A 5,982-nucleotide genomic window follows, 5' to 3' on the forward strand; every position below is an offset into this window, starting at 1 on the left:
GAGAGAGTAGGCGGTGGACATTGACAGCCAACCAGGTAAAATGTGAAAGAAGGATTTAAAAGGATATGTACTTCTGTGTTTTAAGGAATACAGAGTAAGGGCATCAGGGAAAGCAGGGTTTGTACACTGGGTGTTTAAACAAGGTGTGTGCATAATGTTATTAGCTACAGTCAATATTATTTTGTTTGATACACAGGATGAAGAATCTTTCATCTTGTACAAAGTTATCCTCCCATCTTCATTTCCTTTTTTGGGTGGAGAGATGGTGGTTGCAGAGTGGCGCAGAGATAACACACTGTTTGTTGAGATACCATATATAGTTCAGTATTCCAGTTATCTTCTTCCTCACTTTTATGAAGACCTGTTTATTTTGGAGGGGAATGTAAATAAATATATACACTGCATTTCCAACCCTGGATGAGAGGGTCTGATACAGGATCATCAAGTGAATTAATAAACAAGACAGTCATGAGGGAGAAAATCATGAATTCCAGTGGCTTCTCACCTCATGATGTCCAGGCCTGCCAAACTGAAAACCTTTTACTAACCAGTTCAAAATCCAACCAGGCAGGAGACGGTCAATGAGTGAAAAAAGATAACCTAGTCAGGGGGACTTTTACATGCCAAAGACATAAGTGAAAAAGAAAAGCGGAAGCAGGAAAACAACTTGTTTGGGGTAAAAATTGGATGTAATATAACAACTCCCCCTTTTTCATTCTTTTTCATTCAAAAATTGAGAATGCCTACATAATCTTGTTCTATTGTTCTCCAATAGTGATGGGAACACCCAGAAAAGAGATTTTAAAAAGTATCAGTTAATTTGTTTAGGCACAGTAAAAGTTAGGTACTTAAAAAGAAAAAAACCTTAGCAGCAAGTGAGGTAGTGAGGAAATTATCTAATTCCTAGGAATCAATGCTGTGAGAGTAGAATTGACTATTGAAGCATCATAGATTAGACTGCACAAGTCATTCTCAAAACAATCAGCTTTTTCCATATCCTTGTCATACATACCACAAAATTTTCTCATAGACTTCTCTGAATATAAACATTAGAACCTTTTTAAAGATATACTTAATTTAAAAACAAATTGCTAAGCATTATTACACTGAGCATTGTAATACAAGTCTAGAGCATCCAAGTTCCTTTTCCATAACTTACCTAAACAAAATCATAAGAACATTCCTTCAGATATATATAATTTGGAAAAAGTTTGCTAAAACATTCTTATAGTGAGTACTGTAATAAGAGTCTACATTATCCAAGTTCCTTTCCCATATGTTTCTTTTGGGGGGGTCACACCCAGAGGTGCTCAGGGGTTACTCCTGGCTTTGCACTCACAAACCACTCCTGACAGGCATGGGGACTAAAGGGGATGCCAGGATTCAATCCACCAATAGTCCTGAATCAGCTGCGTGCAAGGCAAGCACCCTACCACTATCATATCTCTCAGGCCCCTTTCCCATACATTAGAACACTTTTGCACACATACTTAATTTGAGGATAAGTTGATAAATGATATATACAACCAAGCATCACAGCAATTGGGAAACATTCACTATGATAGCCAAAAATTAAAAAATCTAACATTATGCATTTCCCTGGAACTTTGCAAACTAGTATTAAATCACTAGAGTTGGATACAGAATTTCTGGTTCAAGTGGGGCATAGAACAAAGGAGTAACTATTAAGATCTATACAGGTTGAACACACAGTTTATCCTGTGATATAGTGACCGATGCAAATAGGATCAAGAGAGTAACCAATAGAAAAGCTAATTTTCAGAGGTGTTCCAGGTGCAGGAGGTTCTGAAAGCACTTGGGCTTTGGCTGGGCTTCATTTCCTCATGTACACCTTCTGTGGTAGGCTGCTGTATTGGACAGAGACAGGAAGGCCTTCAGTACCTAGGCTGGAATCTGCCTGGAATCTGCCACTCATCTCCGTAGTATTGGTCCTCCTCCAATGGGACTGTCTCTTTGGCTTCTACACCATCAGTGATTTCAATAAACTACTGCAGGTTGGGGAGGACTACCTTGTTGTACAAAGTGCCTCCAGTAGAAGAAATGTGGTGGGCAATGTCTGGGATGCTGCCTAGAGTCTTCAGCTCTCTCCCCATTCACTACCTGCCTCTCTCCTTCCTGAGGGAGCCTCTATCACCATGGGTTGTGGGGCAGCTAAGTGAGGCCAGAGGATGAATTGGCAGAACCTGTGTCAATTAGGATCATAGTGGCTGCCTTTCACTGGCACAAAACTAGGATCAGATACATTGGCAGCTTCTGTACTCCTCTCTCCTTTCACAACATCAAACTCCAGTTCCCCTATCTCCAACCCTACAGAAAAACTTCCTGGTATTGTTCTATTAATAGCTGCCCAATGAACAAAGACATCTTCTTTGGTGTCATTTCTGTTGATAAACCCTAACCTATCTGGACATTGAACCATTTGACAGTGCCCAGGATTTGGACTGCCAGCACTGGCTTGTCCACCTGACTACAGGCTTAGGGTGCTAGGATGTCTTTGGTTGAACTGTTTTCAGTCTCTGTGTCTTCAGAGGCAGTAGCCGGCACATCATTCTTGGGAGATGGAGGTCTCTCTGGTTTAGTGCTAGTAGTGAATGATAAATTATGAGCCCTGGGAAGGCCTGTAGATGAGACCAGCACCACTGGGACACCCCTCCATCTTCCATGGGAGAATCTCTAGAGAGCCTGGCATGTTCATTCCAGAGCAAAAAATGTGGGTAGATGGACCAGAGCAATATGAAGCCATTCAGAGTGGGGGACCATGTGCATCACTGTTCCAGTGAAGGAACACATTCAATCCAGCTCAAGAAGCCATCATGGGCCCGGAGAGATAGCACAGTGGCGTTTGCCTTCCAAGCAGCCGATCCAGGACCAAAGGTGGTTGGCTCGAATCCCGGTGTCCCATATGGTCCCCTGTGCCTGCCAGGAGCTATTTCTGAGCAGACAGCCAGGAGTAGCCCCTGAGCACCGCCAGGTGTGGCCCAAAAATGAAAAAAAAAAAAAAAAGAAGCCATCATGATGATTCTCCACTAGAGTGTCATGTCACTCACCATAATTGAGGTCTTTGTTCTCAAGTCCCAGTTCTGGGTGTCAGGTGTAAATAAACTCCCTCTTGGGGCATTTTTGTGTGGGAGAAAACTCTAGACAGTCTGTGTGTACATTCCAGAGAGAGAAATGCTGGTATATGGACCAGAGAAAAATGAAGCTGTTCAGAATGGGGGCCATGTACACAATTGTTCTGGTAAAGTTTATGGCACAATCAGTCCAGCTCAAGGCGGCCATCGTGATGATTATCCTACAGAGGTCATGTCACTCACCATAGTTGAGGTCTTTTTCCTCAAATTTCAATTCTGCGTGCCAGGTGTAAATAACTCCACACACCATATGTCCCACCCTGATGAGTAGGTCTGAAGCAAGGTCGCCACGCAAATTAGTAAACCAAGACAGGGGCTGGCATGATAGCATAGTGGTAGGGTGTTTGTCTTGCACATGCCAACCCTGTACAGACTCTGGTTCAATTCCTGGCATCCCATATGCCCTGAACTTGCTAGGAGAGATTTCTGAGCTGAGAGCCAGGAGTAACCCCTGAAAGCTGCCGGGAGTGACTCCCCCAAAAATAAAATAAATAAACCAAGCAAATCATGAGGGATAGAATCATGGAGTCAACTGGTTTCTAGCCTCATGGTCTCCAGGCCCAAATAGAAAGCTCTGTTTATTTACTAGTTCAAATTCCAAACGGGTGGGGGAGGGCCAAGTGAGAAACAAAAATTAATCTAGTTTAGGTGAGCTTTTGCATATCAAAAAGATGAGTGAAATGGAACTATGTAGCTGGGAAATGCCTTTGTTTTGGGTAAAAGCAGGATATAAACTAACAGGGTGGCACTCCCAGTTGCACTCAGGGCTCTCTCCTGGCTATGTGCTCAGAAATTGCTCCTGGCAGGCTGGGGGTGCATATGGAATGCTGGGGGTCTAAACTGGGTCTGCTGTATGCAAGACAAAAGCCTCACCAGCTGAGCTATCACTTCCACCCTAAAGCCCTGTGTTTAACAGCCTCTGGCAGACCCCTATGTTTCAGATGACTAATGCTGTCCAGTCTTCCCACACCATCCATCTTGCTGTCCCTATAATAGTCCCTCTCCACACACATTCCACTCCTACCTTTATGTTCCATGTTGCTTGAAAAGATCTTTTGAGACTCTTCAAGGAAAAGCTACTAACACTCAATATATTTTATTCACTAAAAGACACATTTTAAAAACTTGTTAAAGCTTTATTGGGGTATTGGGGTATAATTGACATATAAAATTTCACAGAAAACATCTCTTGGGCCAAAAATAATAATGTGCTTCCCTAAAGAAATGGGTAGGAGAAATGGGCAGAGGTGGGAGTCATAGAAGCATCATTTATAAAGGTATAAAGAAGTATTCACAAATTTCTATTTTATTTCTTTTCTTTTGGGGCCATACCCAGTGGTTTTCTGGAGCTACTCTGTGTTTTAAAATCATTATGGTTGTGCTCAGGGGGCCATGCATGCTGGAAATTGAACCTGGACTACTAGTAGACACTCCACCCCTTTAAGCCAACTCCTAGACCCCAGTTAAAATGATACTATAAGTCTTCCAAAATTTTATAGTATTGTAAATTAATAGCAAATGAATAAGATTTGATTTTAAAAATAGTAAATAAAATTTCTAAATGTTTAAAGTATAAATATTGGTGATTTATGTACATGCATTTTGTGATTTCTTCCTTCCCCCAAATACATCCATCCCTAAATATGGTTATCTTGCTTCTTTCTTTTTTGTGGAAACGTTTAATGCCTGCTGTCTAAGCAAATGAAATAATAGTGTCACCAGTTAAAATTACTGTGTTTTACATTAGATACTCAGACCTTAAGATCTGAAGAGTTTGAGAGGGAAAACTTAAAATAGATTAAATAAAGGTTAAAATGACTACCTGAGACTGTATTCTTAGAAATATCTGTATTTTGACTTGAAGGACACATCTGATTGTGCTCAGGGTTTACTTCTAGTTCTTTGCTCAGGGATAACCCCTGGTAGTTCTTTTCAGGAATCAAATCTGTGTCAGCTAAATACAAGGCCAGTTCCTTAACCCCATGCTATCTCTTATCCAAGACTTCTATTTTTTATATGGGGCACAAGTTAGTGCTGAGGGTAAGGGTCCTGGGTCCTTTCCCAGTAGTGCTCAATGGCCAGTGGTGCTTGGCTATTGGGTGCGCTTGAATTGGAAAGCTCATGCAGTGCTGGGAATCAAATCAGGTCCTTGCACATGCTAGATAGGTGCTCTGCCACCAATATCTTTAAAACTCTATATAGAGACTTTATATAGAATTTTTATATAAAGACAATGACCCCAACTCCTATAAGGCTTCTTAAATAGCTCCCACCACCAAAGGATATTCCCAGACTGATAGGTAGAGGCTATAAACAAAGAAAGTTAATGTGGACATTTAAAAATTCCAGACCATAAAGAAAGTAAAAAAATGCTCATAATTAAATGGTCATCACGTTTTTAAATTGCTTTTCCAAAGTTTAGGGAACTTTACAAGGGCTCTAATGTAGTACTTATATTTAAAGATAAACAAAGATTCTGTGGTCATTTGTGGCTAATGTTTAATTCTCAGCACCATGGCCTGCCCTACCCCTAAAGCATCATAGATACAGACTTAAGAGATACCCAAGCTAAATTCTGTCAATACCTTGTAGAATTAGCCCCTTATCTGATGGTTATTGAGTGAATAGTTTCTGCCATCCTATGGATGGCCTTTGTATCCTTGTCACTATTTCATTTGACATGCAGAAGCTTCTCACCTTAATATAGTAGTATCTGTTTATCTCCGTTTCCACTTTTTTGGACAGTACTATTTCCTCCTTGAAGATGCCTCTAATCTCAATGTTGTATAGTATTTTACTTATGTGTTTTTCTATACACCTTATAGTTCTG

General features: G+C 40.8%; 1 pseudogene; it reads right to left on the bottom strand.

Moving 5' to 3' along the window:
• Positions 1 to 1,772: 1,772 nt before the first annotated feature.
• Positions 1,773 to 3,300, bottom strand: LOC125998850 (Y-box-binding protein 2-like; annotated as a pseudogene).
• Positions 3,301 to 5,982: the final 2,682 nt, after the last annotated feature.

This window comes from Suncus etruscus, chromosome X (assembly GCF_024139225.1).
Source record: "Suncus etruscus isolate mSunEtr1 chromosome X, mSunEtr1.pri.cur, whole genome shotgun sequence".
Taxonomy (NCBI): Eukaryota; Metazoa; Chordata; class Mammalia; order Eulipotyphla; family Soricidae; genus Suncus; species Suncus etruscus.